This window comes from Humulus lupulus, chromosome 1, assembly GCF_963169125.1.
Source record: "Humulus lupulus chromosome 1, drHumLupu1.1, whole genome shotgun sequence".
NCBI lineage: Eukaryota > Viridiplantae > Streptophyta > Magnoliopsida > Rosales > Cannabaceae > Humulus > Humulus lupulus.
The window spans coordinates 131,013,090-131,034,731 of record NC_084793.1 but is presented as its reverse complement, the minus strand read 5'-3'; positions in this window follow the sequence as shown (position 1 = coordinate 131,034,731).

Genomic DNA, 21,642 nt, shown 5'->3' with positions numbered 1-21,642 from the left:
ATAGTGTGGTCCAGGGGACCAGATGGTACACAAGTACATTCTCAAGAGAGTGGTATCAGGTGTAGTGGTGTTGGGAGAGTGGTGGTCGGCTCTGCTGCATGTCAGAGACGTGGAGGTGGTGCTGCCATTCCTCGTACTACTCCTAACCGCCACTACTTTTCGGGTACAGGTGTCAAGTCTGTCCCTTAATCCTTGCAGGCATGTACGTACCTATTTAGAGGTACCTTGTTTGTATTCTTTGCCTCTTGTGGACCACCTTGAATGACATATATGATTGGCCTCCTTGTAAGTGGTCCCTACTGGCTAATTGAATAGAGTGCACTTCGTTGGTGGCCCCAACCTCACCAAGTGACGTAGGGCCATTTCTACGAGGTGGGTATAGCATTTCATAAGGTTAGTGAGGTCTCACGAGGACGTGAGGAGGTCCTGGCACCATGTGCACCTGCGAGGCGTAGGGTGTCATATACACCTTCGAAGCAACATGGGCGCGAGGCGTGAGGCACTATGGGTGTGCGAGATAGACGGGACTCATGGGACGCCTGGGCACGCGAGGCGTGTCCGTGCCAGCGGGGGTGTGCGAGACGGATGGGCCTTGCGAGATGCCTGGGCACGCGAGATGTTCATGTGTGGCCTCGCGAGACCCTAGGCACGCGAGGTGGAGGAGCCTCGCGAGACGCCTGGTGTGCGAGGCGTTCAAGTGTGGCCTCGCAAGACGCTGGGCACGCGAGACGCCTGGTGCGCGAGGCGTTCAGGTGTGGCCTCGCAAGACGCTGGGCACGCGAGGCGGAGGGGCCTCGTGAGACGCCTGGTGTGCGAGGCGTTCAGGTGTGGCCTCGCAAGACGCTGGGCACGCGAGGCGGAGGGGCCTCGTGAGACGCCTGGTACGCGAGGCGGAAGGGCCTCGCGGGATGCCTGGCACGCAAGGCACTCGTGGGCCTCCGGGGTGGTGTGGCCTCACGAAATTCCTGGGCGCGCGAGGCGTCTGAGGTGCATGCCACCCTTACGAGGCATGAGGCCATCTGGGCAGCCGCATGAGACGCTTGGCCATACGGGCAGACGTGTGTGGCGATGGTGGCTCGGGGCCATCGCAACTCAGCCATACATTTGGATGTTCATGGGACCTGAGCATGTAGTTTGGGTCTTTTACAAGCACGAAATTTTGAGCATCCCTAAGAATCATAAACAAGAGTTAGGATCTGAATAAAAAAACTAAATAAAACTTAAGAACCATATAGAACTGAACTTAGGAATTGGAATACCTTGAATGACCTTATGGATTGGTCTAAACCTTAATACCAAAATCACACTATTTCTCACTTCCCAAATGTTTATAAAAGCTTAGTAACCCAAAATCCAGGTGTATCTCTTTATAGTCACACTAGCACCTTGGAGGGTCTGATCAAATGCTTGAAGAATGAAGAAAACGACTGAGCACTAGGTCCTATTTATAGAGTTCAAGGAGTGAAACTAACCCCTTTTAATTTGAATAAATAAATGATTATAAAATGAAAAAGATTTGAATTTTCGTCCAACTGACGCCCAAAGCTCGGTCAAAATTATTCAAAGGCAGGTTTAAGTGGTTAAGGGTATTTGTAAAATTCAAAAATCAAACTTTCAAAAATACATACATGGAACCTATATATCGCCTGCTATAGGCGATATATCGCCTCCTCCTGTATTCCTGAGCCTCGTTCGATCGTTTGCGCAAAGTCAACGTGTTTTCCGTATCTTTTGTAAGCGATAAATCGACCTCTATGCTGCGATATATTGGCATACGTTGATATATCAAACACATCTTTGTACTTTTTCAGCATAATTTGAATTGGATAAACAGCTTTGACTGAGTCATAATACGATCCTAACATCTGCTGGAAGGTTCTAGAGCTTCTAGATATTTCTTTTATTAAAAATATCCATAAAAAATACTTAATTCCTTAATAATCATAATTATGACAAATGTCACACTCTTATTAGCTCTATCTAAACCATAGGTTATAATAAATATATATCTATGACCAGCAATATTAATCAAACCTTATGTTATAATTAATATTTTTAAACTATAGGTTAAACTTATAAAATCCACAACTGTTGCTATGAGTTTCCAACTAAGTCCCGGTTTGAACCAAAATCCACAGTAACTAACATACTACTATCTAATACTAACTATTACTACTACTATCTAGTTAGCTAAGTAAATATTCTGGGACACTACAGTGAAATTAGCCAATGATTGTATGTACAGTATACGACACCTTTTGAACATAATAAATAGAATAAACGACAAAGTACGATTATCTTAAGTAAACACACAAAAAATTTATAGTGGTTCAGCCCTGTTCTAATGAATAATAATAACCTAACCCACTTAGCTTTGAGTATTGAATCACTCGAATTACACTGATGAAAAAAAGTATTCTCTTGTTTCTGATTTGCCCAGAATTTCTCTCCAAATGTTCTTCAGATCTAAAAAATTCTAGAAAAAGCAATCTCCCCTTGAAATGAAGCCCCGGGTCCTTTATTTATAGTACCCAGGGGCTGTTACATGACTAGTAATACTGGGATCATGGTTTGGTACATGATTATCAGGTAGTGGAGATACGTGTCCACCTACCCATGATTATGAGATCGTGGGTCTTCTCATTGTTTCTCTAGATCGTGGTGGATAATGCATGATAGAAACCTTTGGGAAGATGTTAAGTCTCAGTTGGTATATGAGACTTAGGTGCTAGGCCCAACGACCCGAGCTTGGGTGCTAGGCCTGTGACCTTCTGGGTGTTGGACCTGTTGATCCTCTGGGTGCTAGGCCTGTGACCTTCTGAGTGCTAGGAATGTTGATCTCAGTTTGAACGAGAGTGAGTATTTCTCAGTGAAGTGTACTTGGTGGTTTAGGCCGACCACCCTAGGGGTTGGGGTCAGGCTGACCACCCCTAGGGATCCTTGGGCATACTGGGGTTGACCACCCCTGGGGTAGGGGTCAGGCCGATCACCCCTAGGGGCTCTTGGACACATTGGGGCTGACCACCCCTGGGGTAGGGGTCAGGCCGACCACCCCTAGGCTCTTGGGCCTGCTTAGGCCGACCACCCCTAGGGGTTGGGGTTAGGCCAACCACCACTAGAGGTTTTAGGCTTGGTTGACTTCCCTGGACCTATATTTTTTTTTACCCGTCGTTCTTTTCTCAATACTTCTTCGTTTTCCCCTGATTTGTGATGTCACGTGCTGCATTCTCATTCGCCATGTCATCCTCGTATTTTTGAGGGATAACATTTGCCCCCAAGTTTATTGTAATATTTTCAACATTATGGTAAAATTGAGCCTGGCCTAAGAAATATTCCGTAGCAGTACTTAAATAGTCAAATCCCTCAAGACATTACATAGTACTCTTTTAACCACCGATAATTTTCTCAGCACGAATTTTTCAGGGATAATTCGTAATTCCTAAAAATAATTAGGTTTTTCAAGGAAAATTAATATCCTAAAATTCTAATATATTTGTTTACCCAAAAAAGATTTGCCTGATCAAGTGGAAAAATTAACATGCACATGGGATGCACGTGGCTGTTTAAGTGAGTACGATCTGTTTGACCATCAGCTAGAAGAGAATTCACTCAGCAGATGACATATTTTATGGGCGACCAGTCTGATCTCATCATTTCAGATATTCTCTACAGATATGTAATTTCACATTTATGTAATAATTGTGATTTCTATTTTTATTTAGATACGCTTGTATTAATTGTAATGAAGGCCCATAGGCCCAAGAAGAACTCCTTGAGCCTATAAATAAGACTCAATGGGCTCAAGAGAGGGGACCTTTTTTTTTGGAATTTTGAGAGAGAATTATAGTGTTTTTATCCGCCAAATTTGTATTCACCTCCAAGCTTGTGAAACTCATGAACCCTCGTTCATTGATCACCGCTTTGGGGATTCTACATTAATAAGAACACTAAGTGGATGTAGGTTATTACCATTATTTGGGGCCAAACCACTATAAATATTTGTTGTCATTTATTTTTTTTTATCTTGAATTCACCTTGTTTTTATCGTTTTACTTGACTCCGTGTCCTTGACCAAATCAAGGGTCAACATTTTGGTGCTTTCATTGAGAGTTGAACTCAAGACCTCTAAGAAGATCAAATGGCGAAAACAGCTAGGAAGACTGGGCAAACCTCTTGTACTACACCAACCCAGCCTCCTCCGCAAAATGTGGCTGAGGATGAGGCACAAGTGGCATTGGAAGAGGAGGAAATGGATTATGAGACGTTGAGGATGACTCTGATTGTGCTACAGGAGGAATTAGCCAAATCTGAGAGCTAATCAAGAAAATGTGGCTGAAACGATGGTGTTGTAGTAGAGAGAGATTGATAGGAAACGCCGAGAATTGAATGAACGTCAGGCTGACATGGACTACCGGCAGAGGGATGCCACTGTCGCTCTGGAGGAAGCCATTCAGTTGGCCCGAGGATAGCCTGCACCTACCTCCCAACCGGATCAACCACCTAGTGCGCAACCACAACAATGTCCATGTCCAGATCATCCCCAACATCACCACACTTCGCCTCAACCAGCAAACCCTCAGAGGCCAGAGCAACCCCCTGCTGCTCAACAGGATAGGGCGTTTTAGGATCCTGAGCAACAACCACCTTCTCACGCTGGTCGAGATAATTCCCAGTAGCAAAGGCAGAATAGGGCTGGGCAGCCCTGAAGCCCTAGACACCAGACTGCTGAGGAGCTAAACCCACTGAGCAGGGGACAACATCCTTCTGCAAGTAGAAGGCTAGTTGATTTAGGCTTTGCGGTCAGGGGTCCTCCTCGACATAATAATGCCCGAGGACCTACCGACCAACATAGGCCTCCACCTGTTAGTCGGGACATGCTAGCAAGGGGAGGGGGAAATAGTGCAGATAGCAGGTCGCACCATAGTCAGTCACACTTTAGGGATGGCCGTGACTATAATGAGGCGAATTCGGGCAGAAGAAATGCTGGTCAGCTGCAAGAAGAGAGGGGTGAAGAACAGAACCCTATGCCAAGAGAGAACCAACCAATGAGCCAGAATGCTGGGGGCCAGCCTAGATAGCCCAACGTCTTTGATCAACTGGGCGCGAGCGAGGAAAGGCATAGGGAGGAAGATTTGTGGGATGTTCTCAATGACAGAAGAGAGAAACACAACGAGTATTCACCTCCAGCTCCAGTCGCTCCAATAGTACCAGACACTATGCAGGCCCATCTTGATGCTTTAAATTAGGTCGTCCAACAATTAGTGGGGAACCAGACATCCCACATTAAATTTGACCGGAGAAAGGGCACTCCATTTGTGCAAAGAATCGCGATGGCTGAGACTCCAAGCAAATTTAAGATGCTGGTCTTGCCCAAATTTACTAGATTAGAAGATCCTGTATCTCACGTGAACAAATTCGAGATACAGATGGACATCCAAAAGGTGTCAGACGACGCTCGGTGCAGAATCTTTCTAGCCACCTTGTCCGAGATTGCTCAGGAGAGGTTTTTCAAATTACCCCCAGCCAGCATAGTGTCTTGGGAAATGTTCGTGAAGGAGTTTTACGGACAATTTTATGCTGGTCAAGTACATCTGACCGAGGCCAATCAACTGGTCGAGATACGCCAGAAGGAGGGAGAAACCCTGAAGGGGTAGGCTCAACGTTTCATGCGAGCCGCTGCCAGAGCTAAGACGGTTAGCGATGAAGGAAAGGTGATGGCTCTTACTGCTGGAGTACGACACCATTCATCCCTCTGGAATAGTTTGTGGAAGAATGGGGTCAAGAGCACCCAAGAATTTCTGGACCGAGCAGACAAGTACATCAAGCTTGAGGAGGCCATAGCCAATGAAGGGAAGTTACCCACAGATGACCAGGGTCCAAAAGAAGATCCCACTAAAGCCGCCAATGGGTCTGGGAAACCCAATGGAAATGGAAAAAATAATGGGAAAAATGGAGGAAAAAGAGCGAACCATGAACCATCAACATCTGAGAACTAGCACCCTAAAAGTAACAGATATGAGCCAAGGTTCACCAATTATACAACCCTGTCGATAGCAGAGCAGAAGTGTATCAGGCCACTCACACAACTATTAGGCGATCAGCCCCAATCAGGAAAGATATCTCCAAGAGAGATACAACTAAGTTTTGTCATTTTCATAAAGACTATGGTCATGACACCAACGAGTGCAACTAGCTCAAGGATGAGAATGAGCTCCTTATTAGACAAGGACACCTGAGGAGATATGTGTGAGCAGCTGGAGGTTCTCAATGAGAGGCTAAAGGAGGCAACGAGTAGGCACCTATACGCCAACGCTTGCCCCCTTTACAGCCATCTCCAGTTGCTGGTACATTGCTGACCATTTGCGTTGGCCCACACTTGGTGGGTGATAGTGGGAAGGCAAGGGAAAGGTACGCCCAAACCTTACGTCATGACCATGACATTGAAATGCTAAACGTAGAGGAGCGAACTCCCACAAAAGCTCGGACAGGGGAAGAACCGATAACTTTCTCTGAGCTCAATGCTCAGCATGTTCGATTCCCCCATTCAGATCCTCTGGTCGTGGATGTCCAGATCGCTAATATGATGGTCAAGCAAGTATTTGTGGATACAAGAAGCTCAGTCAACATTCTGTACAAATCTTCACTGGAGAGGATGAAGTTATCAGTGCAAGATTTGGAACCATGCAACCATTTATGGTTTTTCTGGCGAAGGGCTCGCACCAATTGGGTCGATCAGGCTTCCGGGCACAACAGGAGTGGCACCTATGAACAGGACATTACTCGCTACTTTCATAGTAGTTGATTGTCCTTCTCGATATAATGCTGTGATTGGAAGGCCTATTCTAGTCGACCTGCGAGCCGTAACCTCGGTCTGGCACTTGGCCATGAAATTTCCAACCGATGCAGGAGTGGGATGCGTGTTGGGAAACCATCATGAGGTGCATGAATATTATAATTCCTCGATTACCAAGGAAAAAAGAGGCAGATCGGGGGAAAAATTTGAAGAAAGGTTGTTGTTGGGAAATGAAGTGCAAGCCCAATCAGGTGAATAGGTTACCAAATAGGGTGTTGCCCAAAGTGAGAATAGAGACTTAGATCCTCGCTTTGGGGATTTTTAAGAAAATGTGGGACCCATGGAGGACCTCGAGGAGGTACAACTAGAAGAGGCAGATCCAACCAGGGTTGTGAAAGTCGGTAAAAACTTAGAGACAACAACAAAGAAAAAATTGGTGGAATTTTTGAAGGAGAACTAGGAGGTGTTTGCCTAGTCGCATAAAGATATGGTTGGGATTGACCCAGCAGTTATCAGCCATGTCTTAAATATAGACAAAATTTTTCCACCAGTGCAACAAAAAAGGAGGCTGCTCGACAAAGATAGATCGAATGCATTAAAGGATGATGTCGAGAAGCTAAAGGAGAATGGATTCATCAGGGTAGCATTTTTATCCATCTTGGGTCTCTAATCCTATACTGGTTCTCAAGCCGAATGGAAAGTGGAGGACGTGCGTGGATTTCATAGACCTTAATAAAGCTTGCCCGAAGGATTGTTTCCCACTCCCAAGGATCGACCAATTGGTCGATGCTACATCAGGGCATGATATTTTATCATTCATGGACGCATACTCTAGGTACAATCAAATTAGTATGCATCCACCTGATGAGGATCACACTAGCTTTCGAACAGATACAGGGCTTTACTGTTACAAAGTAAGGCCTTTCGGTTTGAAAAATGCTGATGCGACATACCAGCGACTGGTCAATCACATGTTCAAAGAACTGATTAGCGTTAACATGGAGGTATATATCGATGACTTGCTAGTCAAGTTGAAGAAGGTAGAAGAGCACATCGGGGACCTGCGAGAATGCTTCAACATCTTGAACAAATATCAAATGAAGCTAAATCCCCTCAAGTGTTCCTTTGGTGTTGGATCAGGAAATTTTTTGGGATTCATAGTAAACTCGCGAGGAATCGAAGCTAATCTCGAAAAGATCAAGGCCCTGATCGAGATGCAGTCGCCCGCTAAGATTAAATATGTTCAAAGCCTAATCGGGAGGATTGCCACTTTGAGTAGATTCATTTCTAAGTCAACGGACAAGTGCATTCCATTTTTCAATCTACTCAGGGGCGACAATAAGTTTGAATGGACGGAAGAGTGCGAACAAGCTTATCCAAGCCGATCGAAAGAGAAAATTTGTTCATCTACTTGGCATTCACAGAGTATGCTGCTAGCGCTGTTTTGATCAGAGAGGAGGAACATGTTCAAAAAGCTGTGTATTATATAAGTAAGAGGCTAGTAGGAGCAGAGTTGCAGTATCCACCGATTGAGAAATTAGCCTATTGCTTGATTTTGGCCTCCAGAAAGTTGCGACCATACTTTCAAGCTCACCCCATCGTGGTACTCATCGACCAGCCATTACGACAAGTCCTGCAGAAATCATAAGCCGCCGGTCGATTATTAAAGTAGACAGTTGAACTTGGGTCGTTTGATATTTCTTATTCTCCACAAGCAGCTGTGAAAGAACAGGCTCTAGCAGATTTTGTCGCAGAATTCACTGGAATCCAGAATGTTGGACCGATGGAGGAACTGGACTCCAAAGTCAAACTCTTTCGTGGAAATTGTTAATAGATGGCTCTTCCAATGAGCACAATGCTGGAGCAAGTTTGATATTAGTTACGCTCGAAGGACATCAATTCCATTGTGCAATCAGGTTTGACTTTACAACGTCCAATAATGAAGTCGAATACGAAGCTCTGCTCGCAGGATTAAGATTAGCCAAGGACATGGATATAAAGTCGCTTGAGATCTACAGTGACTCCCAACTAGTGGTTAATCAAATTAAAAGGGAATATCAAGCTCGAGGTCTCAAGATGGTTGCTTATTTGAACAAAGCAAAGGACTCATTGGCACAGTTCAAAAAGTATACCCTCCAGCAAGTACCTTGCGATCAGAACTAAAATGCTGATGCCTTGGCCAAGTTAGCAAGCGCGAAGGATGCTGACACCTTAAACATAGTACTAGTTGAGCATTTGTCAGCACCAAGCATCCATGCAGAAGAGTCTTCATTGGTGATCCAAGCGACAGACACATGGATGATACCCTTCATTAAATACCTTGAGTAAGGAGTATTGCCAGTGGAAAGAAACAAAGAAAGGTCCCTCCAGAGGTAGTCAACTTGATTCATTCTGGTCAACGAAATTTTATATAGAAGAGGGTACTCGATGCCACTATTGAGGTGTGTTTCTAAGGAAAAGGCCAAGGAACTAACGCAAGAAGTCCATGAAGGTTTCTGTGGAGATCACGCTATGGGGCAAAGTTTGTCGAAGAAAATCTTAAGGCAAGGGTATTTTTGGCCTACCATGAATGAGGAATCTATGGACTTTGTTCGAAAATGTGAAAAGTGTCAAAGATTCTCCAAAATACCCCGAGCAGTCCCCAATGAGCTCAAACAGATGCAAAGCCCATGGCCATTTGTAGTATGGGGGATTGATTTGATCAGGTTTTTACCCACAGGAAAGGGAAATGTCAAGTATGCAGTAGTTTCTATTGACTACTTTACGAAGTGGGCTGAGGCTGAGCCACTTGCGATAATAACGACAAAGAAGGTATTAGACTTTGTGCTCAAGAACATCGTGTGTAGATATGGGTTGCCAAGGAAAATTGTCTCTGATAATGGCACACAATTTGACAGTGATCTTTTCACTGATTTTTGCGAGAGGCACGGGATTGTCAAGAGTTTTTCATTGGTAGCTCATCTGCAAGCAAACGAACAGGTTGGAGCTGTCAACAAGACCCTGAAGGACACCCTAAAGAAAAGGCTTGAAGAAGCAAAGGGGGCATGGCCAGAACAACTACCAGAAGTCCTTTGGTCGTATAGAGCATCCCATCGAATAGCAACATGCCATACTCCATTTTCTCTGGCCTATGAATATGAAGCCATGTTTCCTATTGAGTTAGACCCCCAATCATATAGAAGGTTGGCATACGATCAGAGTACTAATGATCAGTTATTAATGGAGTCTTTGGATTTGGTCGATGAAAGGCGCAAGCAAGCTCAACTTCGAGTGGCAGCTTATCAGCAAAAGGTGGCTCGATATTTTAACTCTAAAGTATGAGAAAGAAAGTTTAACGTAGGAGATTTAGTACTTAGAAGAGTTTTTCTTAACACGCGCGATCAAGCTGCCGAAGTGCTTGGACCTAATTGGGAGGGTCCGTATCAAATTGAAGAAGTCTTCCAACCAGGCACATATAAACTTGCTCACTTGAATGGATATCTCATTCCTCTCTATTGGAATGGAGAACACCTGCACAAGTATTATCAATAAACAATTCTTTTTAAAGAACTGGCTTGTATTAATTTCACTTTTTACAAGTTTATGAATAAGGGTTGGTTCATTAAATGACTGGTCGCTTACAAGTGTAAGATCAATTTTTGATCACTCGTATAGACACATTTTTGTCCATTTATTACGAGAAATAAAAGGAACTGTGCGCAGCCAGTTATTCTTGCTAATTATTGTATTTATTACAAGTATTTGCTCATTACGTGTGTTGTTTTGCTATATTATCGTTTTAATTACTAGGGCACGAGCAGTAATGTTCGAACATGTCTTGGTGATGGCAAGTGACTAAGGACTTTGAGCTCCTCAATCACTTGGGGGGCATATAAGGTACTAAGCAAGCAAAGCATATCAAAAAGCATATGTAAACATACGAGCAAAATAAGGGAAAACATACTATAGTACTTAAGAGTATTTTTCAAAATTTTTGGATTTTGTAAGATAAAAACAAAGTGCTATGCTAAGTTCGGTCATACGAGCAGATGTTATAATAAATAGCAAATATTATAATATCAAAGCGAAATGTTTTACACCGCGAGCAGTTGCTGCTTGGATGTAATTAGTAATTAATTAAAAGGAAGCAGCCCTATGCAGCAAAAATTGTCTTGACACTCAGTTACAAATAAAAATAAATAAATAAAATTATTGAGTAGCAGGAGCAGCAGGAGGTTCTTGTTGGGATTGTTGGTCGATTGTAGTCCCAGCATCCTCTTCGGCGCCCTTGATGCCTATCGCCAAAGAGATCTCAGGAGATTCCTGAGCTTTCTTCTCTTCTTCCAGGCGAGCAGCGCGCTTTGCCAGTTTAGCTTGCTTTATATGCTCTGGGAGGTAGTCAAAGTTCACCCCTAGGTTGCTGATAACTCTTGAATAAAGAGTTATTTCATGTGCTTTTGAACTTATAATTGTGAAAAAAATCATGGGTGATGTTAGTTTATTTTTAGTTTTTGTAGCTAACTTTGATGTTTTCATTATCTTAATTAAGTGTAATTATTTTTTAGTTTTTAATAGCTATTGGGTTAAAGATAATGATTTCATGGATAAATATTTGCACAAAGGAATGAGCTAGCATAAGAGTCTATAGTGATGAAATTATGTGTTGATGGCTGAATATTCAGGATTGCTGCAGCAAAACTGAAGCATTGTGATCAGGTATATTTTGGAGCATGGAACACGTGGCAGTCAATGGGCAAGCTTATATTTCAGTTGATGTGGCAAGGGCAGAAGGACATAATCAGCATATTGGAGAAAAGGACAAAAGAGAAGGAAGACTTTATGTTTTGGGAGAAAAAGAGGGGCATTATGGTACTTTTGGAGGAGAAGAGAAAACCTAACATACCCAAAAGAATGCTCCAGCCGTAAAATTGAAGCGGCAACCATTTTTGGCAAAGAAAAACCAGAAAAAAATAGAGGAGACAAGCTGAGATACCAACAAGGAAGAAGGAGGACAAGCATAGAAAGCTCAAGCATCATTTTGGATTTGTTCTTTCTTCTTTTCCTAAACTTTCTTTTATTAATTTCTGAGTTAGATTCTAAATCTGAATATTATGGGCTGTTTTGATTGTGAATTAATGTCTATGAACTCAGCCATGGACTAATTTTTAGGTGGCTTGAATTGTTGATGAACCCTATGTTATAGTCTATAAATTTCTTGCACTTTATTCTAGTAAAATCTCCTTTTTTCAAGTGTGCTTACATTAATTTCTTGTGGTTGTTTGGCCAGCAATGGCAAGTTATTTAGTTATATTTAATGCTGGAAAGATTAAATGTAATGGGAGAAACTTGGATGACATAAGTCATAATCTAGGTTAGGTTATGTTAGTAAGTAACATAGGGATATGTTATTTGCCTTGTGTAACTTTTGAGAATTAAACTTTGATTTGCATTCTTAATTCTGATTTTGCATAGGAATATGTTTAATTAGGTAGAAGAATTAATGTCATAAAATTTGGGAAAGTTTTATGAGTGTTTAAAGGAATTCTTGTTAACCTGGGAGTTTTGCTAGAATTTTGCTGCAGCAATCTGTCCGTAATTTGTTCAGGATGAATAATATAGGGGAATTCAATAATTCCAGTCCATTTTGCAATCCATATATTTCTCTCAATTTTCTTGTCCAGTTCAGTTTTTAATTTTAGTATTTCCATTTTATTTTAATATTTTGCTTAGCCTGTAAACAACCCACTTGATTTTTAATTTTCTAAAATTGTTTAGTAATTGTTTTGCTTAATTTTTTTTAATTTGCAATCCCTGTGGAGACGATTTACTTATCATTATATTACTTGTGTGATTACGTGCACTTGTGTATTTAAAATCAAATATTAAATTGATCGCAACAGTTGCTCTTCCAGAATAGGGAGAAGCATTTGAACGCCACTCCCTTGAACTTGTCCAGGTTGCAAGTGTTGGCTTCCCCGAGCAGTTTAATGTGCTCCTCTTGCTCGGCGGTTTCCTTCTGGCTGGCCACCAGGTCATCTTGAAGTTTGGAGGCCTCTTTAAAATTCATCACTGAAGCCTCCTTAGACTTATCCTTAGCAGTAGTGATTTTAAGCACTGCCTCCTAGTGTTTCCTCATCTCCTCCCTCAGGCTAGCATTTTTCTCTTCAGTCGCTTTTAGATGCTCGACATATCTGGCCTCGACTGCCTTGACCTTCTCAACAAATTTGGCATCGAACTCCTCAGCTCAGTGCCAGCCATGCCCCATTGTGAGGATACCCTGCGAACAGAAAAAGAATAGTAAACTAGTCAGGGGAATGAGAGAAAATGTTGTTCAATTAGAGAAAGGAGAAAAAATTACGCTGAGAATTTTAGACAGGCCGCGGCTAATGACCTGGCTGTGTGGTAGCGGAGGAAGGTGCGAGAAGGCTTCCTGGCTACGACGATGCTTTGAAAGCCTTTGTAGCTTTTCATGAGTAGCGTTGTAGGCGGCACTCAGCAGGTCGTTGATTGAAGATTGCCTTGCCTGCTCGCGAGGAAGGATATTGCGAGGAGGAGGAGGAGGAGGTGTCATATTCCTAGAAGGAGTGGGCGCAGTAGGAAGTGCTAGAGGATCCTCTGCTCGAGCCTTCTTGTTGGCGGGATCTCTGCTGCCCTCCCCAGGATGCTGCCTGCTCGCTCTCTTTTTGCCCGGAGGAGCATTGACGTCAATGTATATGTCAAAGGCTTCTCCAGAAGGCATGAGTGCAGGATGGAAACAAATGATCAGACAATATAATTTAAGTTATTTAAATGAGCAAGAGAATAAGGAGAAGGGAAATTCTAAGTAATATACCTGAGCTATTATTACTGGTCGATACATTATTTATAGAACTATTGCTACACTCACTCTCTGCCTCAAAGAAGTCTGGATTTAAATCACTGATTGCAAATCTAAAGTTGTCATCCCCATCAAATAAATGATAGGGAATCGGCAAGTTATCTAAAAGTGAGAAGTCAATACCGTACTCGTCGGAAGACTCGAGTACTGGTTTGGTGTACTTTGGAAGTTTTTGCTTGCCCTTCCCATGTTGGGTAGGGGCAGCAGCAACCTGAAGGTTGTTGGAGGGTTCCCAGATGGTCACTCCTATTGCCCGCCGTCTCGGGGGTTGTGATACATCTTGTTGCTGCTCAGAGATTCCCTCTCTAGTAGCACTCCCCGCGGTGGACTTGCTCACTTCTTGGTGAGGTGCCAAGAGGCCGACTAGCCTCAAATTGCTTTTTGTGACTAGCTCCTTGACACTCTTCTCGATATTCATCAAGCTGGCCAAGGCTGCAGGCCTTATCTCCATCTCTGGAGTGGGGTCTGGTCAATACCATGGACCTAGACGTAACATCAAGGTTCTAAGGACGGAGAAGAAAAACAAACTAGTAGAAAGTAAACGACCAAAGATTGAGAAATTTACCTCCTTAAGAGAAGGCTAGGTTATCGACGACCAGGTCCGTCGTAAGGAAGTACTCCTGGAATTACTTTCCTACATTTGATTTGCAGGTGATGTCGCTCAGAAATGTACGAGCAGACTCTTGATGGTAGAAATGGAAAAACCCCGTCTTGTTGTGGTTGGAGTTGGACTTGAGATCGAACAGGTAGTTGATCTCATGCGGTGTAGGCGCATGCCATTTTTTATGATTGTAAAGGATATAGAGTGCTGATAGTACTCTATATCCATTAGGGGTAATTTAAAAAGGGGCAACCTCGAAGTAATTGGCCACCCCATGAAAAAATTCGTGCAGGGGCAAGATTGCCCTTGCCTCAATGTGGTACCTCGACTAGGCGCTGAAGGTGTCTCTAGGCATGTTTGCCCTCTGGTTGGGTGTAAGTTTAACCTATAGTTTAAGAATATTAATTTTAACTTAAGGTTTGATTAATATGACTAATATTGATGGTGATATTTATTATATTATAAGGTTTAGATAAACCCAATAAGATAATAACACTTGTCTTGTGTATGTTTAGTGATAATTAAGTATTTTTGAGGAATAAGTTTATTAAGAGTACTATTTGAATATCCTAGGGTCTGTCATCAGCTTTGAAATCGTTAGAGGACTTAGTCAAGGCTGTTTACTCAATTCAAATTAGGCTGAAAATGTGCAATTTCGTGTTTAAATATTCAGCGTATGCCGATATATCGCAGCAATAGGGGGCGATATATCGTAGTACGGGGATACGAAAAACACGTAATTTCGCACGATCACCTCGATGAGCCTTGGGCATACTGGCGCAGGCGATATATAGCCTACAAGGGGCGATATATCGGCTCCTTTGGTATATTTTTTGAATGTTTTTGAAAATGTTCTCATTTTAATCTTTAACCTCTTGATAAGTCCAGCATCTTTCTAACCGAGTCTTCAGCCTCTGCTGAACGATAATTCAAATATTTTTCACTTAAAAAGCCATTATTTTATTCATGTTAAATGAAGATCTTTTCATTCTTGAACTCTATAAATAGGACATAGTACCTAGCCATTTATTCATTCATCAAGCTAAGTTCAGAGGCTGCAAGTTGCTAGGTTATTTTTGAGTGCTTAAAACACTTGGGTTGGGGATTATAAGCTTACCAAACACTTGGGAAGTAAGGTTTATAGCACATTTTGGTTCAAGGTTTAGATCGGTCATAGAAGCATTCAAGGTATTCCAAACTCTAGTTCATTTTGGTATTGTTTTCCTTAAGTTCTTATAGTTTTTTACTCAGCACCCTAACTTTATTCTTTATTCTTGGATAGGAAATCTAATATCTTGAACATAAGGTTTAGGAGTGTTTCCAAAGTCCCAAACCTGTTCTCATATTCCGGTATATTTGGTAAGGAAAATAGGATAGGATTTTATATGTTATGTTATGTGATATCTTATGATTTAAGTGTTATGTATATGTTATATGTTATATTATGTATGTTTGTAGACTTGGGCATATGACCTGTATAACTAACAAGCCCCAATAAATTTATGGGCATATGGCTTGCTTAGCTAGTAAGCCCCACAAATCTAATGGGCATATGACTTGTTTAGTTTACGGGACCCCAAGTAATAATGGCCATTATAGTATATGTGACATATGTTATGATATGTTTTAGTATATGTTGATATGAATTTTATGTATATGATTTATGTGTTAGATTTTCCTTGCTGGGCATTAGGCTCATTCATTTATGTGTTTATGTGCAGGAAAATAGCTTTGGTGGCTGGAAAGGTTCTTGGAAGCTTGGGGATGTGTATTGAGGTGGGATGGAATCGATGGACCGAGAGTTCGATTCGAGGATGAAGTCTCTTTAATTATGGTTTTCTATGTATTTTTCCGCAATTGGTTGAAATAAGTTTTAATTAAGTTTTCATTATGTCAAAGTTATGTTTTGTTTCAAACAATGGGATCCCAATGTCCTACTTATGAATTTTATATAGTTTTAAACCTTTACCTTATAGTTTTGAAATAAAGATATGTTATTTCAAATGTATGTTTTCGTAAGATTAGTATAGAAATTAGTAATGGTCCAAAGTCTAGAGTAGTTGGGTCATTACACCTTGTGAGTGGCAATTTACTTGGCAAACCAGGAATCAAGGTTGTCATAGATTCCGACAAACTCATTTTATCTAAAGACAATGTTTTTGTGGGAAAGGGATATGCTTGTGATGGCATGTTTAAACTTTATACTTCCATTGATAATGTGAACAATAAAATATCTTCTTCTTGTTATATGCTTGACTCAAATTCTATTACTTTGTGGCATGTTAGACTTGCACATATAGGATTTAGCACAATTAAAAGGGCTGTCAAATGTGGATTAATTGATTGTGATAATGTTGAGCATGAAAAATGTGAATTATGTGTTAAATCTAAAATGGTAAAGAAACCTTTTCCTAGTGTTGAAAGAAACTCTAAGTTGTTAGATTTGATACATAATGATTTATGTGAACTTAATGGAATGTTGACTAAAGCGGAAGTAGATATTTTATTACTTTCATTGATGATTGCTCTAGGTTCACATATGTATATTTGCTTAAAAATAAAGATGAAGCATGTGATGTATTTAATGTGTATAAAGTGGAAGCTAAAAATCAACTTGAAAGGAAAATTAAAATGCTTAGAAGTGATAGGGGTTGTGAATACTTTTCAAATGAATTGAACTTGTTTTGTGAAGAACATGGAATAATTCATGAATGTACAATCCCTTATACTCCACAAAAAAAAATGGTATAGCAGAAATAAAAAATAGAACATTTATTGAGATGATTAATGATATGCTATTACACTCTAAATTGAATTTTAGTTTATGGGGTGAAGCCTTGCTATCTGCTTGTCATATTTTGAATCGTATTCCCATGAAGAAAATTAATATATCTTCATATGAGATATGGAAAGGAAAGAAACCAAACATTGGTTATCTTAAAGTGTGTGGGTGTCTTGCTTATTGCAAGGGCAACGATCCAAAAATGACCAAGTTGGGTCCAAGAGCTATAAGAAGTGCATTTGTGGGTTATGCCCAAAATAGCAAAGGTTATAGATTATTAGACTTGGAGTCTAATGTAATAATTGAATCTAGAGAGGTTGAGTTCTTTGAGAACATGTCATTCGATGACAACAAGTTAGAACCAACTCAAACTAGAGAGCCTTAAGAGGAGACTCCTAGAATAGTTGGTGAGCAACCTCAATTGCCTAGAAGGAGCCAAAGGCTCAAAGATTTGAGATCAAGTGAGAAGTGTTCTCCAATAGAGACACAATACCTTGTTGAAGGTGATAATGAAGAAGTTACTTGGAAACATCCAATAATACTTTTTTGACGCCGTTTTTTGTAAACTTAAATTTGAAGATCAGTAAACAATATGTCCGAAAAGAAGAAAAGAACACTAGGACTTTTACGTGGTTCATCAGTTAAAATATGCCTAGTCCACGAGTCAATATTATTGATCTTAATACTCTTTCAAAGCTTTCTCAGAGCAATTCGACAGAGTATTCTCAATACCAATTTGTGCCTCCTTACAAATGAAAATTATCCAGCTATTTATAAGCCTGGTTAGTAGAATATCTTCCCCTGATTCAGGGAAGTTACAACCAATTATTCAAATCTAAAATAAATATAAATAAATACATTAAATGCATAATATCCCATGATAATTGGGATTTAATATCAGATAACAAAAAATCCCCAAGGAATAGGGATCTCCTAACAGCTGTTGTGTGCAAAACGCGTTGCTGACCTCAAATGCAAGGTTAACGCGCTTTTGAGATGAACATAATTCTGAGCTTGTTATTCCAGTCAACCTCCTCCTCAGCTAGTGGTTTCATCAAACTCAATCTTTGGAGACCAATGCTCTCAAGCTTGCAACAAAGGCTCGAATAACACCCATATGCATTGGAGAAGATTCTTTCTTTCAAGCTTGAAACTTAAGCTTGAGCCTTTAAACTTATGCTCGATCACCAACAAGAATAGGTCAGGAATCATGCATATTTATACAAGTGTTCAGCCATTGCTTGTTATTTTTGAGCTTACACTTTACTAGCTAACATTTCGAGACTCATTTATTCATCCTTGAAATTTGGGTGTAACATTTTGCCCCCTTAAAAGTGTTGGTTCGAATCCTAAGAGAAGGAAACTTTTGAACTCCACTTTCTAAAATCGTGTCACCTACCACATTCAAGTGCGGACACGCGTCACTTGGGGATTGAATACCAGAGTACTCGAGTACTCTCTTTTTCTGCACTCGTCCTTTCCTATTCCCTTTTGACGCCGTTTTTCGTCAACTTAAATTTGAAGAGGACTAAACAATATTTCAGAAAAGAAGAAAAGAACAGTAGAACTTTTAAGTGGTTCAGCAGTTAAAATTTGCCTAGTCCATGGGTCAATATTATTGATCTTAATACTCTTTCAAATCTTTATCAGAGCAATTCGATAGAGTATTCTCAATACCAAATTTTTGCCTCTCTACAAATGAAAATTTCCAGGCTATTTATAAGCCTGGTTAGTAGAATATCTTTCCCTTATTCAGGGAAGTTACAACAAAATATTCAAATTTGAAATAAATATAAATAAATACATTAAATACATAATATCCCATGATAATTGGGATTTAGTATCAGATAACAACAAATCCCTAAGGTATAAGGATCTCTTAACAGCTGTTGAGTGCAAAACGCGTTGCTGACCTCGAATGCAAGGTTAACGCGCTTTCTAGATCAACATAATTTCGAGCTTGTAATTCCTCATCCTCAGCTAGTGGTTTCATCAAATTCAATCTTTGAAGATCAATGCTCTCGAGTCTGCAACTAAGGATCGAATAACACCCATATGCGTCAGAGAAGATTCTTTCTTTCGAGATTGAAACTTAAGCTCGAGCCTTTAAACTTGTTCCTAATCGCTAACAAGAGCAGGTCAGAAATCATGCATATTTATACAAGTGTTCAGACACTGATTGTTATTTTCGAGCTTACGCTTTACGAGCCTACATTTTGAGACTCATTTATTCATCCTCGAAATTTGGGTGTAACATTTTTCCCCCTCAAAAGTGTTGGTTCAAATCATAAGAGAAGGGAACTTTTGAACTCCACTTTCGAAAATCGTGTCACCTACCACACTTAAGTGTGGAAACGCATCACTTGGGGATTGAATACCCAGAGTACTCGAGTACTCTTTTTTTCTACACACATCCTTTCCTATTCCTTTTTGTCGCCATATTTTGGGAATCAAACGTGATCCCTTGGATATCCTTTTGATATGAATCAATGGCACATATCCATTCGACCTTTGATTTGACAACTGGGGTATATATATACCCCTTCTCCATCTTCCCCATTCTCACTTTTACTTTTTGAAAAATACGAACCAGAGAGAAAAAGAAAGAAAGAACCAGAGCTCTCTTTGCATGTTTTCTAAACCAGAGAAGCAAAGCCATTCCAGTACATTCGACTCCGTGAAATCATTCTTGCTTCCGCTACTTCAGTCGACGATCTCATCGTATCCTCGATCCAATTTGCGTAAATGCTCTGATCTTTCCTAGTTATATATGTATTTTTTCTTCTTTATGCGTTGCTTTTGTCCGTGAAGATGGATTTCTCGTCCTTACCCAATTTTATGGCTCCTTTCTTACATTAAGAAACTTTTTTAATTTGAGTAGATTTGGCATGATTAGGATCACAATTTAGACAAAAAAAATTATGGTAGAAACATGTAAAAATTGAGTTTTTCTAGTGATGGGGATTTTTGGACATAGGTTTCGTGTAGCTTAAGAAATAGGGTTTTTGGATTAGGGTTTTAATGCATGAATCCCAAAAATCGCCTTTTCAGGTAACTGCCAACTTCTTCCATGGAAATCCACGATTCTTATAAATTGGAAATAACCGTCCCACTTCCGTGTGGGTGCACGCTCGATGCCCGAACTTTACAATAGTTCAAGATAGACATCCGAGTCAATCTTGTCTTTTCCAGCCTTCAAGCTTGATTGGGGTAATCCCATTATCTCGAGCTTTCGAGCTCGAGTTATCAAAATTTTAACCCCTTCCACTTTTATTATTTTTTAAATAATGGGCCCTGACCTTTTTCTTCCTTGATAGATGTCACAGTACTCTGAGAAATCGGTGGGGGCCCAAGTTTGATATCCTTTGCCACCCATCAACTCCCAGTCCTGAATCACCTTTCACTCGAAACCAGCAATTGATTTGCAAACACAAAGAACGATGCAAGAAAGAGGATACACGAGACCACTTTCGATGTTAGATCGATGAAGTTGAAGAGAGAAACACGAAGAGACTCCGAGTGGCAACCTATCCTGACCCATATCCCGAGATCTGACCTATTCCATTATGCCCCAAAATCAAAGTTACCATAGCCTTTCCACCTGGTGAGCTTGTATTCAACCTTATGGAGAGTCCTTCTAACCAGCTGCCCAAAGCCCCCAAATCCCCTTCTATCCCGGTCTCAGAGAGTTCTTTCTTTGAGGCCAAACACTACAAGAGTTCCATTACTTCGACTCGACAAATTTCTGAGGCACTCTCTTGCCACAAGTTGAAGCTTTCTGGGAAGTTAGTCTATCGCCCTTCCAGCTCCGTAGAGAGGAGCTGTTTTGCTCTTGACGAAGATGATCCAAATAGAAAAGTCAAGCTCACAACTTGGAGCCGTGAGCACCTACGAGCTGGGGCTTTATTGCCCCTAAAAGATTACTTCCGGAGCTTTCTGGACTATGTTGGCATAGCTCCATTCCAACTCCAGAGTAACTCGTATAGGGTTATGTCTGCGTTGAAGTCATTGTACAAGGAGATAAAGTGGGAGGAGCCCACAACGCACGTGATATTGTACCTTTTTAGCCTCAAAAGAAACCCTTCCTGAGCTCGTGGTGGGGATGGGTTCTACTATCTGTCAAGCTACCCGAAGGAGAAGCGCCTTCTTCTGTACAGATGGTATCGCTCCCTCCTAATTCTACTCCTTTCAGAGAATTTGTAAGTTCCTTACTTGAGTTTTCTGATTAAATTTTCCTTTAATTTTTGAGCCCAACTGACTTGCTCAAACCTTTTATATAGCTACCTACCACGTCCCCAGCCTACGGACGCCATGAAGGAACATAGGGAAGCTATCCTCAAGCTTCCCTATTGTCAACGATCTCTCTCTTATCTTCTCCATGAGGACAAGCTTCGACTTTGCAACCTTTAAGAAGAAGGCTAGACCACTGACGACTCTAGCAACCGCAAATATGCGAGATGGGAGGATGTGCCCGTGCCTACCACCAAGCTCCCCATGAGAGGCAAACATGCGGGTCAAAGCTCTCAAGCCTATAGACCTCTCCCCTTCAAACCCTCGGGCTCGGGAAATGAGGCACATGATGAGGCCTCAGCGAGCTTGTCAAGAGGTAA